Raw genomic sequence first — 20,964 nt, forward strand, 5'->3', positions numbered from 1 at the left:
GTCTCTGCCTTTAGTACCTCCTTCTAGTAGGCAGAGGAAACTTGCAAATAGATCCTTACATTAGAATGTGCCAAGGACTAGGGTACAAGTTTGTACTTGCAGCTGTAAGACTAAATACAGATAAGGAAAACTTTCTCTGCTTGGGTAGATTGTTCAGGGAGGACTCTATAGGGGCCATGCATGAGTTCCACTTTGACACACAATTCAGAATCCACCAGGCAAGGGAAGTCTAGCCCAGAGAACTAACAGCATGTCCAAAGATGAGGGATGTGACAGCAAAAGCAGGCTTGGGACTTTTCCATATCTAAGAGCGGAAATGATGTAGGCTGCAAGACGATACGGAAAACGATGCCAGAGAGGGCAACCTGACTTGCATTCCTGCTTCAGAGGAGCAAGCCGCTCCCAAAATTCTTTGATGGAAGGAAAGATCAGAACAATGGCCACCTGAAAGAATGTGAAAAATGATCTTAAAAAATCGGCTACCGGCAGCTCCTTACACTGAAGCAGCTGGAGCAGATGGTTTAGACCAGTGGTTCCCTAAGTGTGGTCCCCCAATCGGCAGCATCTCTGGGGAGCTGGTTAGAAATGCAGATCTTCAGGTGCCCCTCCAGAACTGCTAAATCAGAAACTCTGGGTGTGCAGCTCAATCATCTGTGCTTTAACAGACCCTCCAGGTGATCCGACACAGTTGGAGAATTACTGGTTTATGGAGGTTCCCGGAGGGCTGTAGCTCTTTTTTTTTCTCCAGGATATAATTCACAGAGGTTGATATAAGAAGGAGTTCTTGAAAATAGCATTTTATTTATTGGCAAATAAACAAGGGCTTTGACATATCCAAGGGGCCTTCAGTCTTAAGGTACTTCCCCTTCAGGGAGACTGAGTTCTGCCAGCAAAAACAGTGCCTCCTGTTGCAAGACAGGTGCTTCTGCCTAACAGGGGAGAGGAGGAAGCCTTGCTCAGGGCATGAGGGCAAACCTGGGACCTCCTCTGGCCACAGCCTGCCAAGCCTGCCTATGGGTCTGGAAATCAGGACAAGACAAGATTCCCACGTACAAAATTAGAACTTGGAATCAGATTAGTTATCTTGGAGAGACTTAGCAGGGAGGAATGTTATCACTGTATACATCTACACACAGGTCTATATGAAACTGAACTGAAACCATACAGTCTTCCAAGAGAAAGCCACCAGCCAGAGACAGCAAAGGAGCTACAGGATGCCTGTGCTACCCCTTGCCTAGAAAATTCAGGAACTGGGTTTCTATGGATTGTCTCAGGTCAGCCTCATCCCCCTGCATTGCCATAGCCTGCATTCCCATCCAGTCTGGGTTGGATGCAGCCTTCAGGGGACACTTCTAGATGTGTAGGACTTTTGTAATCACCTGTCAAAAGGAAGTAACATAAAGTCCAAGATACAGCAGCCAGTTGCGGTGTTTTATTTTTTAGACAAAGACTGTAATTACCCCTCAAAATGACTGAATCACAAAGCACTATGGTGTGGCTTGATGACTGCGAAGGAAGCATTGGATGTGGTATAAATATTCTTTTCTCTCACCCAGGTCATTAACTTTTAGCACCTCATTCTTTGGCTGCCTCCCTTTCCACGGTGATCTGCCCACTTCTATGGCATCAGGGGGAAACACAAGGGGTTTAGAATGGGATGGACCCCGGCAGCTCCAACATTCACCAGCTGGGTGACCTTGGGTAGGTCATTTCACTTCTCTGAACCCCACTTATCTGTGAAATAGGGAAAATAAGAACCTGCCATTTTTGTGAGGATGGAAGGAGATGATGTTTATGAAAAGTCCAGGATAATGACTGGTCCACTCTAAGAGATCAGTACATGTGGTACCTCTCCCTTCCTGGGGGGTTGTTGTAAAGACTACCTGAGATCGTATGTGAGAGGCACTTAGTGTGCTGTGAACATGTTATGTAAGTGTTGGCTGTTGTTATTCCTCTTCTCCTCTTTCCTTCTAATTTTTACCTCCAAGCTTTTCTTTACCATGGTTTTAGTTTTCATGGCAATTACACAATGTTAGCTTTAAAAAGACACCCACTAAGTGTCATGCCCACAGCTACATGCGTCCCATACACTATCTCATTTAATCCACACAATGATTGGTTAATTCTCCCCCTTTTTTTTTTAGAGCTAAGCAAATGCAACTCCAAGGAGTTACCTGTGGTTTAGGGGGCTCTGCAGTCAGGACTAGCTTTTGAGCCTGTCTCAGTCTGATGCTGCACATGGTCTCCCTGGGAGAGGCCTTGAAGGTCTTTGTCACCCAATCCCAATGCTGTAGCCACAAGGGACTTGTCCAGGGTCACATAACAAATTACAGGAAGCACCAGGGTTCAACTCACAGCTCCCAGTGCTCAGGCTCCAAGATCTCTGCTCCTATGTCTGTTTCAATCACACTCTCCAGACTCAGGAGAGGCAAGATCTAAATCATCCTTTCCCAAACTATCACCTAGGAGTCTCTAGTTTAACAAAGAATTCTCCTAGGGTGCTTTCTTTGTGGAGCTTCTAATCCCAGAGTGAGGTGGGGGGCGGGGGGGGTAGAGGGAGATCTTCAGGAGCTTAGTTCCTGTTTATCCACGTGTCATTCTTCTAGTCCCTGGGGTTATAATATCCATTTAGAAAGATTAAATCAAACAGGATTGGGGACAGAGAAAAGGGAGCTAAGACAGAGGCAGAGAGAGAAGAAAGTGGAATTCTCTAAGCATTAAAATAAAGAACCTAAGACATTACTAATTCTCAAATAGGTATCACTTCTTAAAGGCAAGCTGCTCCTTGGGAAATCACAGGCAGGTGAAGGCAGTTTGGGTGATTATTTTTTGTCCATGAACCTGGCTTTTCTTTCCAGCATTCTCAGGTGCACTGGAGGCCCTGGGAAGAGAGAGGACTTTTTCAAAAGACACTTCCACCTCCTAATCCCTGTGCCTACAAACCAAATATTGATCTATTTAGTAAACCAGCCTGTGGGAGGAGAGATTGTAAAGCCCTGTTTACTCAGCAGTTGGGCCCCCCTGACAGCTGTTCAATGGGGGATTATGATGTCACAGTGGTAATTACACTATAAACAAGGGATGGGGAGAATAAAGCATGAAAGGAAACTGTAGGGCTAGTTACCAGGCAACGCAAAATATGTAACCTGAAACCCGACAAGCATGTTAATTTCCTTGCAAGCCTCCCAGATGTCCTCACTTTATGGCCAACGCTCAGTTTCAGTTTCAATTTGTTTATTTGCCCTTCTTCAGTCACAAATGTGGAGCTGAAAATACTGGAAGAGAGGAGAGAAAGCAAAGAAAAACGAGAAAAGGAGGGCTTGTGCTTTCCTCCTGGGATGTAAGCAGTCAGGAGAAAGCTAAGAGGCTTGGACTTCTTAGAAAGATATGGAGGTCATTGCCGGAGGAGGGAGCAGAACCAGGTAAAGCCGCAAAAGGCAACTGAGCAAGTGAGCCAGGGGAGAGAGGAGGAAGAGGGGAAAAAGGAACAAAAAGTGAGAAGATGAAAGTGATTAAATGAGAGAAAGAGAAGAAGACTCCACTTCAGGATCAGCTCCCAGAGGCTAGAAGGGGCCCCAGAGCCCCGCTGCACAGCCCCCCCTAGTGGTTGCCCCACATCTTCTTCCATCCCTTTGGTGCCGTAACACTCCTTATAACGCCCAGCAGTCCTGCAATCCTTTGGGCAGCTGCATCCACAAGTTCTTATGTTGAGCTGAAATCAGCTTCCCTGTTGTAGACACCTCCCCTCAGGCTCAGGAACAGTAACTCACAGCCCCACAGAGACTGGGAAACAGGAACGAGGTGTATACCCTGTGTTTTCCTGCTCCTGGATTCTCATCCTGTCCACAGTTCTCCCTCCCAAAAGTGTTTTTGTTTTTGTTTTTTAAATCAAATTCTTCCTTCCGCACCCCCCCTCCCCGAGCAATTTTCAGTTTGTCAATGTTTCTCTTAGAATCCTGGCTTTGAAATTAGACACCCCCTCAGGCGAGGTCCGACCTCACAAAACTAAGTAGGAGGGACCTCAGCCCCACCTTCAGGCCCCTCTCTTCAGACAGCTGCAGAGGTGTGCTGGCCAGGGCTGGAGCAGCCTCAGGAGAACTGTGAGGTTTCCAGCAATTCCGTGAGTTGGTTTTTAAATCACTGGTAGCTTGAAATCTACCATGGTGACAGTAGTTACACCGTAGATATTGGCAAACACGACAAATCATGGCTGCCCTTCCCCATCCTCCAGAGAGCTAATTTACCAGCTCACCGCTGTTCCTGGCCAATCACATTTGGCCTCTTTTGGGATTCAGTGATTCACAGGGGATTGACAGAAACCTGTAGCCGGGGACCCCTGCAAACCACAGACCTCCATACAAAAGCTACAGAAGAAGGATTTGTGCTAGGTAGATGTAAAGAATATGGAACAGGATTTTAATTCCCCTTGACTCTTTTCATCTATAGTGACCACCTTTGCTGACTGAGACCATTTCTCTTGGGACTGATTTCCACAGGCCACTTCCAGAGCCAGATGCCGAATGACCAAGTTGGGGGCCCAGAGGGAGGAGGGGAGTTCACTGAACTGAACTGTAGAGGCTGCAGTGCTCCTGGTATAGGCACAAAAACAGCAGCGGGTACGATCAACAGCTTTTCTGCAAACTTGAAGATTCTGTCACATTTCTCCTCCTCCTAAATTCTAATAATAACTGTCTAGAATGACAGTTTGGTGACAAGGCTAAATTCCAGTCCTGGCTCGGCCACTCCCTCGGTGTTTGATTGGAAGCCTATGCTTGTCCCTCTCTGGGCCTCAGTGTCCCTGTCTGTCAGCAGTGAGGATGGAGTCTGAGGACCTCTGAGTCCAAATGACTTTTGCAGCTGGCTCCAACATGGGCCACAGCACTGATATTCTCACAGGCACGGCAAGCTGAGCTCGGCACTGGGGGAGGAGCGTTTTTCCACACAGCAATTCTCACTGTGAGGACTTGTTTCTCGCCTCCACTCCTCCTGTTGTCCTGGGGATGCTTTGTTTGTTGTGGCTCTCCTCAGATGCACTACAAGTCGTCCTTGATATTGCAGTCTTGGGCCACGTTCTCTCCCAGGGAATCTCACCCGAGTCCAAGCTAACTTCCAGTCACTTCCTTAAACCCAGCAACCAAGCCTCAGATGGAGCGGAGACCTGGAGGAACTTGGCAGAGATCTTCCCTTTGGCTCTTACCTGAGCTGTTCACAAGGCAAGATGCACAATGTTTTCCTCTGCCAACATTATGACAACTTAGGAAGCATCCCAGTCCTGGTGCTCGGCATCCTCAAGCCGCCTTCCTCTCGAGAGTCCAGGTTTTGAAGTTAGAGTTCAACATCACTTGCCAGCCCATGCTGATTTCCTCTCCCGTTGCAGCCCCTGCTTCCTGCTCAGCATCTGTTTACCTCTTGCCCCCACTTCCCGATCACTCTTCACACACATGTCCCTGTGACCTGATTCCTTTGAGGGTCTGTTCAGATGTTACGTCCCAGGCTTGCCTCTGACAGCTCTGTATGAATAGCAACCCTCCACACATCCCTCCTTACCCCCCTCCCGGTTTGGTCTGTCAGACTGTCACCATCAGATTGATGTATTTACCTGCATTTAACCCTTTCTCAAACATTAGATCCATGAGCACAGGAGCTTTGTTTTGTTGACCTCTAAATCCCCAGTGCCTGGAACAGTGTCTGGCAGATGACAGATACACTATTAATACCTGCCAGATGACTGAATCTACAGTCCTCATTATTTGCAGATTCCATGTTTGTGAATTTGCCTTGTCCCTAAAATTTATTTGTAACCCCCCAAATCAATGTTTATGGCCATTTCATGGTCATTCACAGACTTGTGCGGAGGGGTGAAACATTTGATTTGCCTAACGCACCTGTCCCCAGTTGAAGTTGAGCAAAGTGATGCTCTGCCTTCTTATTTCAGCTCTCTTTTGTTTGCAGTCTATCTGGTGGCACGTTTTTCACACCTTTGTGCTTTTTGTCAGTGATTTCACCGTTTAAAATGGTCCAAGCACAGTGCTAAAGTGCTGTCTAATGATCCTAAATGCAATAAGTCTATAATCGACCTTACAGAGAAAATACATGTGTTAGATAAGTGTCATCCAGGCATGAATTATAGTGCTGTCAACCATGAATTCAGTATTAATGAATCAACAATATTAAATAATGTCCTTAAACAGAAATACACGTGAAACAAGGTTACGTACTGAATCTCCTGATGAAAATGTTTTGACCAGAGGCTCACAGGAGCCTAACCCTATATTTCCCCTAGAAGCAATGTTCATATTGTTTAATTCAGTGTCCACAGGCACTTTATAGCTATCATGAATAATGAAAATCATTTGTAGATGGGTTTGAATTTTGAGAGCTAACCCATTAAAAGCCGTGATGATCTAGTGGGTGACTATGACTCTCTGAGCCTTAGATTCCTAACTGTCAGTTGATCATAATAGTGCCTATCCTCATAGCTGTTCAAAAGAATAAGTTAGATGATTAAAGTAACTAAATGCCTAGTGTAGCACATGGCCCAATGAGAGTAGACCATAATCACCAACTCCTCTTACCTTTCTCTTGTTCATAAACATATTTGCAGTCCACAGGACAAATACATTTTGCTTTCCTGCTTATCAAAAGCATTTCTCCATGTAGTTCTCAGGACTTTGAAACAGCCTATCAGTTGCCCTGATCCTTTCTCTTACTGTTGGACAATGAGCTTACATCAAATTTTGAATTATGCGATGAACAACTTTTTTCGTTGTTAATGTAACTTTTCCTCTTTCTTAAGGAATTCATTTCTTTAGATGAAAGTTCTAGGAGTGGAATTACTAATTCAATGGGTACAAATAGCTATATAGTGCTGAGAGTAAGTTTTGATGGTGGTGATAAGAAGAGACTTCTTGGCAGATACTTGGTTGGGTGTGTGTGCGCAAGACTTAGAGGTTCACCAAGTGATTCACCCATTCTCCTGTAGCTTTCAGCTTCTTAAGAGAATACAGACCTGGGAGAAGCCTTAGCAACTACCTCATTATATCAAGAGGGAAACTGAGGTTATAGAAAAGAAATGGCTTGTCCAAGGTGATATGACCAGTCAGTGCCAGATAAGGACGGGGCCCCAGGTCCACTGACTTTCAGATCAGTCTTCTTCCTACCACCCCTTGGCCATAATGAAAAGTAAAGTTTTCCTACCAGGCATAGTAATGTTACTTTCTCAAGATTTTAGGACCTATCACTTTGAGGAAAGGAAATGTGATAGATAAAGTTTGTTTCCTACTGAGAAATTTAAATGTGCTATTCTGTTCACTTCTTCCTTTAACTTCTGTGTTGACATAGTGACTAGCAGGATAGAAAAAGAGGCTTTGTGTTCAAGAACGTGGTTCAATTTCAGAAAGACCGAGGGAGAATCTAAAGCCAACCAACACAGTTCTGTCCCTGCACCTGTTGTGGAAACACTTTTCACTCAACTGTTTCCTGTAGGAGGTACCAAGACTACAACTTTTCTCACGAGACTGTGAAGCACAAACTAAGCAGCACTTTTCTGATATGAAGATAGCAGTATGCACATAAACCATCATGACAGTAATTAATGGTTCCTAGAAAATGACAAGGCCTTGAGGAGTCGTCTGCTCTATTAATACAATTTTCAAACCACTCTAAAACTCAGTTGTCTACTTTGCCTCAGAAAGTTCCCAGTGACATCAGAACAGAACAAAGCACAATTAGAACCGTTCAAGTTTCATATGGACCTTTTTTGATCTTAGAAAACAGTTCTTGTTCAATTTCAGTTAAGAAAGAAAATTCCCCAGACGTTCATGGAACCAGTCTTCCTGATGGGCCAAGTAAAGCCAATGACCCTCAGGTTGACACTGAGTATGAGAAGAGTTTCACAGACATGCGTGCCTCACTTAAAATCTTGGGATGAGGATGAGATGGGTTTATCTGCCATCAGAATAATTGCAATGACCTAAGAACAGACTTTGCACCTTTTCTCTATAGAAGCTAGCAGCACCATGTGTTTGCCTAAGGTTGCCTATCTTTATAGGAAGGAAGGAAGGAAGGCAAGCAGGCACAGAGGGAGGGAGGGAGGAGGGAAAGAAGAGAGGGCAAAAGGGAGAGAAGGAAGGAAAGGACAACCTTTGAATTCCACAGAAATTTCTCATACAAAAGAAAATATACATTGACTGTACAAAAAGAAATTCATATCCCATTTCCTTACTATTTAGTAAAAAATATTTTCTTTTAACCAGAACCAAAGACTTCTTCTCTTTCCATTTAGATATGATTAACTGTCTTATTTCAATCAGCAGCTGCCACATGCATCTTGGATAAAGGGTCAACTTCTTCTCCCTAAAGCCAGTTTTTTTTTTCCCATAAAGACAGGTGTCTACTCTAATGTTGGTACCAAGAATAATAGTGAAGATTTTAGCTATATTTAATAAGGATCCATCAGCAACTATGTGTTTAGTATCCACTGAATACTCAGCACTGTCCTAGGCAATGGGAGATATACAAAGAATTGAACAAACAGTTATTCAATATTATTTAGCTCCTGCTCTATGATGACAAAAATGTTCCCATTCTAGATCCTGCTCTTGAGGACCCCAGAAGGGAAATGGACAGATAAGGGGGGAAATTAATATGATGTGACATAGCAATATAAAGGAGTATAAGTTATAAAAATAAAACAAAAAGAGAAAGAATTGTCAGGGAAGTAGGGGGGTGATTATAGAAGATTACATTCAGGAGGTAACTGCTGACTTGTGACTTCTGAAGAATAATTAGGAATGCTCCAGATGAATGATCTGGAAAGGGAAAGCACACGACAGCCAATTGGAACCTTCAACATAAAGGCCTTGAACTGTCATCCAACAGAGGGAACATTAGATTGGAGGTATAGGTAAAGGGCCAATGATAAAGGCCACTGAATATCATGGTGCACATTTTAGACTCACAGAAGAAGCCCCCAAAGGATTCTGAGAACTCTTTCAGGCAGCGATATGAAGGGTAAACTGAAGGGGTCAGGCATTAGAGATAAGATATTATAGGTAAGAAAAGGTCTTTGCCATGGCCTCATAGAATAGAAGAGAGGAAGGGAGAGCAGGGGAAACCATGTCAGGATACTCGGCCACAGATAATTTCCCAAGGAGTGGAAATCCTATACAGCAGGTCAGCATTTCATAGGAGAGATCAGGAAATGCCCAAGCCCGGTAACAAACTGCAGTAGGGCGGTTTTAGACACCCATCTCTAGTCCCTGAGCTTTCCTTCCTTAACGAACTGATTCACAATCCTTCAAGTGAAAGAAAGCAGATACTGCTCATAGGTTTTCTCTGGGTCCAACGGATGTACAACTCTCTGACTTGGAAGGAGTATTAGTAGAAATCAGCCTAGGTTGAGTCTCGCTGCACAACAAATGCCAAGGTGAGACCTCATGGTCAACAGGACTGTAATATGGCAACTGTCAATTAGAAGGTGACTCTGCAAGGAAATATTGAGAAGCCAGGAACATAGCCTTCTTCTCTCCATGCCCCGAGGCTAAAAGCCAGAGGAAGCTGGACACAGAATGATTGCTTGATGGGCTTCCTGAGAGGAAAGAGATGGTAAGTCCACAGTAGCATCTCAAGACTATGCTTTGGTGGGAAATCTTCCATTTGATCCACTGCTGGCTAATTTAGTAAATTATGTGTGCCTTTCTGAAAACCACTGGGAAATGCTGAAAAGGAAAAAGCACACAAATAAGGGTTCCAACACCAAAGATGGGAGTAGAGATGTAGCTCTCATGACATGTATACATCCCCTCCTCTTTAATCCCGTTGGTTCTATCAGGTGTCTCCCTAGAGAGTGACCAAGCAGACAATCCCATTCATAGTTCTGAAAGTGATTGAGGCCTTATAAGACTAAGGTAACCTCACTAACTGTGCTGAATTCTATCCTAAAAGTTCAAAAGGGCATAAGGATAAAGTGGCTTAGTAAACAATGGGGCAAACAAATAATGAGGGTTATAAACCATCATTCTAGGTGATGCACCGTAGAATATACTGAGAGCATTGTTAAATTTTTTATTAGACCAGTCTTTGAAAGAGCATGCCTTGTTGTTTTAATTTCAAGTACTATAACTCACATCACTGGATTCTTGTTATACCAGCCCTACTACTCAAAAAAAGTTTACAACAATTGACAATTCTTTTACCTGAAGGCCCACAAATTACACTAAAAAGAATCAATAATTTTCCCTAATCATTTATTTTGAATAAGCCATGAATGGAGATGAACGTGGAAGCGAAATATCTTATGAACCTACCAATTTTGATCTGAAGGACAGATTTGTCACCACATCAAAGCACAGTGGGTAATTACCAGGTGGTTGAAATGACAATTAACTCCATCGTTAATAATTATAATTTGACAGACAATAAATCAAGATGGCAGCCATCTGTAAATAAACACCCACAGAGCCAGCTGAATACTATTGCACAATAGCTTAACCTCATAAAACCAGCAAACTAGTTCTGACTAGCGAGCAAGTAAATCTCCCAAAGACCAGAGAGAAGCAAATTTTTGGGTCACCATGTTCCTACACTTGGCAGCTGGATACAATTGAGGGCCCAGTGTTGTTTTATTTTGTTTTGTTTTGTTTTTATTTGATTTTTTTCTAAGACAATTATTGTGATTTTCCACAAAACACTCACTCATTTTAAAATATGGGATTATGACTTTTTGATGCAAATGAAACGATTCTCTCAAATAGCTCTACCCTGGAGCATAATCTACTCCTCAGGATACTTAGCCCTGACCACAGAGCAACATCTACAGAGTTTACTGTTCCCTTTCTTGAAGACCTCTCCTCACTTATCTTCCATTACACTCCCCTACTTTTTCGACTTTTCAGGAGTCCTTCCTGGATTTTGATGATAACAGTGATGTTAGTAACAACAACGACTACTACCTATATTCTTTGTTACTGTCTGCTGATTTCTATGCACATTATTGGTTAATTCTCTTAACAGCCCTCTGACGTGGAGATCTTTTTTCTAATTACCCTTGAGGATATGGAGGCCAAGAATCATCCAGTCACTTCTCCATGGTCATAAAGCTGGTAAATGGTGGAACAAAGGTTTTTAACTCGAGTCTGTAATTCCAGAGCCCTTGCTTTCAACTCTGCCACTTCATCTGTACAGTCTTTAATTATTACTATTTTTTTCCAAGTTTTATGTTGGCCTTCTCTTTTTTTCAAATCTCACTCAATATCTTTTCCTTGGTCTGTCTTAGCTACTCCCACACATCTGTGACCTCATTGCAAAGGATTCCAAATCTATCTTTAACCTAGATCTACCTGCTGAGTACCAGCTCCTTGCAGCAACACACTGCTATGGTCCCCACTTGAATTAATTCTTTCATTCAGCGGATATCTGTTGAACAACTTGTGGTCAGGCACTATTCGAGGTATAGGGAACAGAGAGGGGAACAGTACAGGAATCAGGGCCATCATGACACATGGATTAGAGATAGATGCAAGAGGGTGGGGGGAGATAAATAATAGATAAAAGCTAATGGTAAATAAGAGTATGATAGATGGTGATATGTGCTAAAGAAAAAAATGCAGAAAAGCAAGGGATGCACTGGGAAATCAGAGGTAAGAGGGACCTGCCGATTTTAGTAAGGCAGTCAGAGAAGGCCTCACTGAGCAGATGACATTGGAGTGAAGACCGGAGGAGGCGAGGGAGATGATTAGGTGAGCATCTGAGGAGAAGCCGTTCTAGGCAGGGGAATAGTCATTGGAAATGCTAATAGGAAGAAGGATGTCACACATGTCTCAGGAACAGTAAAGAACCCACTAGGGCAGAGAGATGCCAAAGAGGATGGGAATAGGAGTCTAAATAGCATTAGAGCCAGGAGCTCTGAGGGCTGCATCTTGCAAACCATCACTGTAAATACTTTGGGATTTTGGTCTAAGCAAGATGGGAAGGATATAGAAGCTGTGAACAGTGTAGTCATGACCTGACTTCTTTTTATGAGGACCACTCTGGGGGTGCCTGGGTGGCTCAGTTAAGCATCTGACTCTTGGTTTCAGCTCAAGTCATGATCTCATGGTTGGTGGGTTTCAGCCCCACATTGGGTTATATGCTGACAGTATGGAGCCTGCTTGGGATTCTCTCTCTCTCTCTCTCTCTCTCTCTCTCTCTCTCTCTTTCTCTCTCTGCCCCACCCCTGGTTGTCTCTCTGTCTCTCTCTCAAAATAAATAAATAAACTTAAAGTAAAAACCTTTACTTTAAATGAACTTAAAAAAAAAAAAAAAGAGAGAGGACCACTCTGACTCTGACAGTTTAGGGGACTATTTCAATAATCCTAGGGGTGCCTGAGTGGCTTCATTGGTTAAGTGTCCAACTCTTGATTTCAGCTCAGGTTATGATCTCACAATCGTGAGACTGAGCTCTGCATTGGAGCCACAATCAGTGTGGAACCTGCTTAAGATTCTCTCTCTCTCTCTCTCTCTCTCTCTCTCTCTCTCTCTCCCTCTCCCTCTCCCTCTCCCTCTCCCTCTGCCCCTTCCTCCCTACTCTCTCTGAAAAAAAAAATGACAATGTTCAATAATCCCATAAAAGATGATGGTGACTTTGAAGGGAGCGGTAGCCACAAATATGGTAAGAAACGATCAATTGCTGGATATATTTTGAAGAAAAGGAAAACTGAATTTGCTGAAGGATCAAAAATAGGATTTAAGAGAGAGGAATCATGGAGGACTCTAAAGAACAGAGCTGCCATTTGCTAAGAAGGGGAAATTTGCCAGGATACAAGTCTGAAGGTAAGACTGGGGACAAGATCAGGAGCTTAATATTAAATATTCCCAAATGGCTTTTGTACACATGTGTACAAAACAGACCAGATACTTATACACACACACACACACACACACACACACACACACACACACACCATACATTTTTCTTGTATTTTCCTCACCTTCATTAACAACATCACACTATTCCATTCAGGCATTCATGCCAGATATAAGGGCTCTTTTTCACACTCCCTTTTCCTTCAATCCCACATTGAAGCATCCCTCAATTCATCCCTCTCAGCATTAGACAAGTTCTCAAGCCATGAATACACCTTGTTTTTCTGTTTCAGGGCACAAATCCTTCACTCGATCTAGATAATCCACCTAATCATGTACTGCCCTACCTTCCTTGGCCAATATCAACTTATTCTTCAAGATACAACTTAAATATCTTTTCTCTGAAGGCTTCCATGAGCCCATCAGCAAAATTACCTGCTCATTCCTCTTACTGAAGTATTACTTATCCATCAAGCCAGTATAACTTTTCCACTTTGGGCATTTGTTGGTATTTGTAGTATAGCATACATGTGGGAGTGACAAGAGATGAGACCAAAAGAGGAGAAAGGATTGAGTTTATGAAGGACGCTGAATGTAATGCTAGGGGATTGTACTTAGTCCTGAAGTTGATTAGGAATAGTGGCATTGTTTGGAGAAGGTAAGGGGCCTGGTTTAATGTGAGTCTTCAAGGATTCACTCCACTGACAATGTGAAGGATGAGCTAGATAGTAAAGTAAGTCAGGCAAAACTTGATGGCTTCCTAAAATAAGGTAGGGATAATGGGGATAGAGACAAAAAAGAGAACTTTTCTGAACTAGACTCCATGCACTGGGGATAATAACATTTATTGAGCCTTGCCACTGAATCAGGCACAAATTTAAGAACTCCTCTTGTATTAACTCATTTAATGCTCTTAATCATCTCATGAGGGAGGTAGTATTCCTATCCCTATTTTGTGAAGGAGTTAAACTAAGACATAGATTTACTAAGCTGCCCAAGTCACATAGCTATTAATTAATGGAGGCTGGATATGTATACTGTCAGCTGCTCCAGGACCCATGCTCTTCTCCCCTACTCTATACCTCTTACAACATAATGAATTAATACAAAACTATAGTTAGCTGCACAAGAACATTTTATCACCCATATCAATCCAAATTGAATGTCTACTTCAATCTTTTTGCAAAATTACCCTGCCAAAATACACCATTCGTGAGCAGTATATTCTACAATTCGTGTTTATATGGATGCTTACCCACTATGTGATGTTTCTCTTAGCTTTTTTTCTCCCTCAGTCAAATGAGGGGAAACATCCAGCATATGGAAGCATTTCCACACTGCAAGTTATACTGAAGGGGAATATTATGCAATTTGCAAACACTGTCAAATGAAATATAAATATGCATTAGAAAAAATGCTACACATAGACAAAAATATCTTTGTATAGAAGATTCATTCAGTCAATCATTTTTTCATTCAACCAACATCAATCAGGCACCCAATTTATGGTAGGGGCAGTGGTCAGCAGTGAGAAGAGAGAGGTGAATAAAACTTATGCCTTGTCATGAAGAAACTCGCAGCCGTGTGATTTTTTTTTTTAAATGGCCACAGCTGGATGAAAATATTGCAGTTGATTCTCTGTAACCCTCTTAAAGATAAACAGAGTTCTGTGCTTTGATTCAGATAGAGCCATGGTCTCTAGTTCTACCTCTTAGAAGCTGGACATGCCCCCCCCACCCCATCTAATCTGATGAGCCTCCGTTTCCTCAAATGAAAATAAGATACTACCTTCCATGGTGGTTATGAGAATTAGGGATTATGCCCAGTACATAACTCCTAGTTTGAACCAATGAACAGTAAGTGAATGACTACTGTGGCTTTTTATTTTTCAATCACCAGTAAGCTTTCCAAGGGTCCAGCCAAAATTCACAATGAACCAAACATTCCCACCTGTTCCCAAACTAGCAAATAACAACATACAGCAAACAGAAACCTCCCTAGTGACTTCAAGTAGGAAGGAAATGGCCCTACTATCAGGAACTGAATTGACCAAGTTCTTGCAAAAGCAGCCAATGTCTTGTCAACAGCTAACGCACAACAGGAGGAAGGACAAGCTTTTTGAGCATTAGCCTATGAATGTGGAATGAAAGTTGCTAAAGAAATGGTGAAGACTCATACAGCAATGCGGGGACCAGCTCCCTAAGCACCAATGCCCTTGTGGAGAGAGAAAATCGGAGTTTTCCTAAAGATGTCCAGACAGGTTTTCTTTAAAAAGTGACACTAGGAAAACGGTCAGTTCTTTACTGATAAGGGGACCCCAGTAAACAAGTTTTTAAACAAGTCCCACCCACCTTTCCAGCTATGAGTCAACAGGGGACTCCCAGTAAAAAAGAAATAAATGGTCAGACTGGTTCTCCCACCTCCACAGGGCAGGCATCTCACCGTATAAGGGATAACTAATTGGAGGAAATCAACAAATGCCAAATACGTTCTAAGTGTCAAACATTATGTCAGGCTCTTCTCCTTGGGCAACTTGTTTAATATTCACAACAATTCAAGCAGGTAGGTAAGTAGGAAGCTATTATTTCCATTTTGCTGGAGGAAGACACTGAAATTCAGAGAGGGTAAGTTAGAACTCACGTGAAGCAGTCCAACAGGTTTTCTCCAGAAAAGACCCCAAGATATGACTATTAGTAGGTGGAATTTGGGTCTTGATCTTCCTTACATGAAAACCTCTGTTCATTCAGTTATGCCACTCTGTCTCTCAGAGTAAAATCAGAAATGGGTTGGTATTTCAGATTTGGGGTACATAGAGACCCCAAACAAGTCTCTGCCCTTCTCTATCATGGACCCCCAGCAGGCTGACCTCATTGATGAGTACTCCCTGGGCTTGGCAAATGGGCAGCACCAGCAGGAGATTAGAGGGTGCAAGGAGAGAGAGGTCAGGCATTTCTTCTCCTGTTTCTACCCAGCCTTGCTTTCCTGAGTCACGCTGAATTCCAACAGCTATGGGGCCTGTGTTGGTCCACTCCTCTTCGAGGGGTCTAGAGTCCAAAGCCTACCTCCCATCCCTTTCCGCCTGGGGCAGTAAGTCCTTCCTGATGTTGACAACTCCTGGAATACACCATGCCTTGTGTATTCCCTTAATGGTGCCCATGCCTCATAAATACTCTCTTCACAAAATTATATTCAGCTAAACCCTTGGAGTGTGCCATTAGTCTCCTGCTAAGATTCTAATGATATATAATGAGTTAAAAACTGTTGTATATTTAATTCTACCACAGTTTAGATTCTCAAATTGGGTCTTTGGGTATCTAGTAAATAGCATCAACTTGTATCTTATGGAAATGAGTCAGCTGAAATCGAAGAGAACACATTTTGTTTGGATATGATGAGCTGGCCGGAGGGACAATACACTCCCCACATGTTATTGGCAAACTCTGTGGTGAATGAAGCTTCCCAGTCACACTTGGAATGTGATGTTTTTCATGAGGCCATGCTACAAAGATGAGATCCAAAGAATATGAAAACACACTGTGCAGACCCTGCCAAGAAGCTCTCTAGAATGTATGCAAAATGGAGCCGAAAGTATTTGTAACTCTGTCGTAGAAAGTAAAGCTTCAGTTGGGAAAACTTGACTGAGATCACTTGAGCTCTCCTGTCGCTGGCTTTTGGAAAGGAGGAGTGAGTAATTTGAAAATGAATTAAGAAGCCTTTCAGCCTTAATGACCTTTTTGAAGTTTTCACAGGGCTCCCACACAACAGTAGTTTGTCCAGGAAACACATAAATCAAACAGGCCAAATTGTGGGGCTTGAAGTCATGCCTCAGTGGGTCTGCTCGGTGAAGGTTCAGCCTCTGTTTACACTATAAAAATGAAGTTGAGATTTTAGCTCCTGATCCCCAAAAGTATGCTTCTTGCCCCCACTCCAAAAAGTGCACCAAAAAACAATCACCAGATACTTGTCCTAAAAATTCCCTGCACGATTGTCTCCTTCTCTGCCTTCACCCACAACTAAACACCTGACTTGTGGTTAGTTACATGACGCACAGAAGGTGTTTGTTTTTGCAGAAGTTTGAGAGGACAGTTTTGTGGTTGGGGTTCTTTGGTCTTACAGCTTTTGGCCTTATTGCAAACACACTACTTCAATTTTTATGCCTTCTTTCCTGAAGAACATTCTATAAGACTATGTTTACTTTTCTAAATCCACCTATGACTTGTTTAGTATCTATCTTCCCTCTCTTCCCTTCCCCCCAACCCCAACAAAGTTTTCCTACATGGACTTTACACCCACAGTACAGTAAACGGTAGGTGCTCAAATATTTCCATGAATAAATGTAAGTGTTCCATTAACCTATTTATATTTTTAATCAGTGACCACTGTTGTGTGGGTTAGGGAATAGGGCTATAGCAAGCATGACAAGTTTTAATTGCCCTGAACACAGGAGGTATTCTTCTTTATCCATCTGCTAGCTGTGTGGCTTCAGGAAAGGTAACCCATCTCTCACTTTTCCATTCCATAGAGCAGGGACATGAGCTCTTGTCTCACTGATCATTGTGGTGATTAAATACTATAAACTCTGTGAGGGGCATGGCACAGCGATGGACTCATGAAAGAGGCTTCCTAAAGTCCAGCCCAGGCCATTCCTTCTGAACTGGTACCAGGGACACACTATGTGAATAGAGTGAAGGATGGAGGAGATTAAGGGAGGTTCCTTATTTGGAAGAAACACGGTTTTAGTTTGATTTAATCTAATTTCATCCTACTCAAAGCTTTGCTGATGTTTCAGACCTTGTACCTAGGCAACTTTCTTCAGGTTTCCCTAGAGGGCAGATAGTATTGTTAAGCAGTTTGCTAATATATGGCTACCAGGAATATTTCAAATGACAAATTTTACATGTTATCCAATTTTTCCATCTCTGAATCCTCCCCTAGCTCTCTAGCAGATGCCAATTGGTCCCCGATAGTTTGAGAAGTCTCTAATTCCACATGCGCTTCCCACATTTGACTTCTTCATCATTTAGAAACGCTTCCTGTGTGCCGGGCACAGTGCTACGGACTGAGGTTAGGAAGGAATAAGACATGACCCCTCAGCTAAAGGCGTTCACATTCCAACCAGGAAGACAGACCAACAAATAAAATTCTACAGTGTAATCATGATGACGGGTTGTAGGAAATGTTGAATCCAGGGTCAGGACAGGGGTGAGGCAAGCGAGGCACCTATGGGGCAAAACTGAAGGAGCCACTCGCTGTCAGGACCCCGGGATATGCAGAGTCAGCACTAATACCACCCTGATAATGGAAGCCTGTTTAACTTTTGCACCCAACGCACGTCCTTAGTACCTTTGCCCTGGCCCTGGGAGAAACACAGCAGAAAGATGCAACGCCTCTCTACAGAGTCTAGGAAGTTTCCTGGAGCAGATGACTTTGAACTCAAGCCTCTGAGAAGGGAAGGAGTTGGCCAGGCAGAGAAAGGTAAGGGTGGGGAAGGATGTGAGGGCATCCTTGGCAGACTGTCAGCCAAGTGCACACCTGTAAAGGTGAGAGAGAGCATTGCTCACGGGTGCACCTTCAAGTAGACTGACACAGATGGCTCGCTGCAGGGTGGAGGTGACAGTGCAGAGAGGGGTGGCAGGACAGGGACTGACTAGGAATGGGTCGAGGGCCAGTTCATAGGACCCAGGAGAGAAACAGGGTGTATATTTGGGAGGAGTGAATAATTTATCATTGAAGCGGGACACTTTTGGGGGTGAAAGGAGGTGCTATCTCTACTTGTCAGAGCAGCGAGAGCAAAGTAGGATATGTCTGTGTACTGTGCATCCACAGGCCATGGCAGGCCGATGCCTCCCGACTCCGTCCTCAGGCAGGCTTTCCCACCCCCACCACGTGTTGCACACACATCACTCTTCCGTATCTAGCGCAGACCTGGGAGAAACAGAGGAGGTCAGACAAATGGCTTGTGACTAGGAGTCCAGTAAAACTCCCTCATAAATGTGAGTTTTAGAACTGTGTTGAGGCCAGTATCACACCTTGTATGTAAAGACCATGTGGCCAGCTTGGCAAAGATCTTTCTACTCTTTAACAAGTGTGTACTTGCAAACATGAATATGTTATCTGAGTTTTGCTTTTCAAGTGGGAAAAGGACTGTGGCATTTTTGTGTATGGTAGTGAACGGGCCAGAAATTGAAAGAGTTTATCCCACCAAGCATGATGCCAGTCTGCCAGCTCACATCCCTATTACCCTCCATGGGGTTCTAGTGATTTCTGAGTAAGCTCTGCTGAGGCATGGCTGGGGCATGCAATGCGATTCTGGATTTGAGTGAGGTTCCGATGCACTGACTGGAAGAAAATTGTGAAAGAGAATACTCATTTACTTAATGGCATTTAAGACAAATGAGGTCTTTTGAGACACATTGTCCCTCGTCATCATAACATTGTGATATAGTTATGATTCTATTTCACTTTTTATTATTAAGTATAGAAAAGTAGAGAGAAAAAGTGCAATAAACACCTATATATCACCTGGACTTATATAGCAATAACATTTCACTACATTTTAGTTCATGTGTGTATGCACATGTATGTACACATACACAATTTCCAAAGCAAAACACAGATATCAGGATATTTCTCCCTTAAATACTTGACTTTGCATTTCTAAATGATGAGAACAAGTTCCTTCAAATACCTAATAAAATTAACAGAAAAAAACCACAGTAACTCTGTAACATCATCTACTACAATTTTCATACCCAAATTTTCCCAATTACATTCCAAATTTTCCGAGTTGGACCTTCAAGCTTGTCCCAATCAAAGACAATGTACTGCATTTAGTTATTATGCCCCTTCTCTTAAATCTTTTGAAAATACAGAACGATCCCCATTTCCTTGGCCCAGTGAAGAAGCCAGGCCAGTTGTTATGTAGAATGTCCACTTTCAGGACTTGTTCTCTTGCTGTGTTGTTTCCTCATGATGTCTATTCTTTTTGTCCTATTGACATTCCTATGTCCTATTCCTTCTAGTAAGCTGGAAGTTGCATCTATAGGTTTAGTTATATTCTAGTTAAAAGTCTGTGGCAAGAATACATCATAGGTGAGTCTCTTTACTTCATATTAAATCACACTAGGAAGCACACTTAACCCAATTTATCATAAAGATATTAGTGATACTGACATCAATTTAACTGACCCTACTTAGGGAGGAGAACTCTAAAGTTAGGGAGATTAGTAATGTACCTAACATAATGCAATTAGTAAGAGATTGAGGTGGAATTCAATGTGTTACCTGCCCAAGCAAGTCAGAGAGGGAGGGGCTGAGGGACAGATTCTCAAAATATCGTAAGCAGACAACTAGGACTATATGACAGGGCCCAGATGCAAGCCTACAAGAAATGCTCATGGAAAGAGAACTGTCTTCAATGGCAGTGGGTGGGAATAAGACGATGAGTTGTGACCAGCTCAACATATGAGCTGATAAATGCTTAGTGGGAAACTTTCTTTTGAAAGCTTATATTACAGTCAATTAGGCATTAAAGTAAACTTTTTAATGCTCTGTTACAAACAGACTTGTGTTACAGCGTTTGAGAGAAGGCAGTCAGAGATATGTGTAAGGAGCTCAATGAGCTGATCTGGCACATAATAGGCAGTTAATAGCTATTTGTTCATTGAATGAACCTATTTGTGTCCAGTGTTTAGCACTCATTCTGCCTCAACCCTGACAGCTAATCAATCCCAAGGCCACTGATGGTAGTTCTTCAGTATCTCCTGATTCCATGCACTCTTCCACATCATTCCTCCAAATGCCTTACAGTGAGCCACCATCTCTCCTGAAAATACTGCAGCAACCTCCCAATTGGTCTACTCTCCTCCACACGTACCCCTTTCCAATCCATTTGCCACACTGCTGCCAAAATAATCTTAACATTGTGAGTTGGATCGAAAAGAGGCTTAAACCCTCTCAGTAGTTTACACTCAGAGTAAGACTCAAGAGTCTTGCCTTGTCTGACAAGGCTTTGCATGATGTATCCCATCTACTTCTCCAGGCTCCTCTCTTTCTCTATGCCTTTTCATTACATTGTTCTACCTCCATTTGTCTTGCCTTCTTCCTTGAACACATCCATCT

General features: G+C 42.9%; 1 long non-coding RNA gene across 1 annotated transcript in view; it reads left to right on the forward strand.

Annotated features, from left to right (window-relative positions):
- Window positions 1-12,522: 12,522 nt before the first annotated feature.
- Window positions 12,523-20,964, forward strand: part of LOC109270009 (uncharacterized) — a 38,414-nt gene continuing 29,972 nt past the window's right edge. The window contains exon 1 of the long non-coding RNA XR_002081373.2: window positions 12,523-12,810. This is a non-coding gene — a long non-coding RNA (uncharacterized LOC109270009). The remainder of the gene's footprint in view (window positions 12,811-20,964) is intronic.

The sequence above is a fragment of the Panthera pardus genome, unplaced genomic scaffold (assembly GCF_024362965.1).
Source record: "Panthera pardus isolate Hobbes unplaced genomic scaffold, ASM2436296v1 HiC_scaffold_20, whole genome shotgun sequence".
NCBI lineage: Eukaryota > Metazoa > Chordata > Mammalia > Carnivora > Felidae > Panthera > Panthera pardus.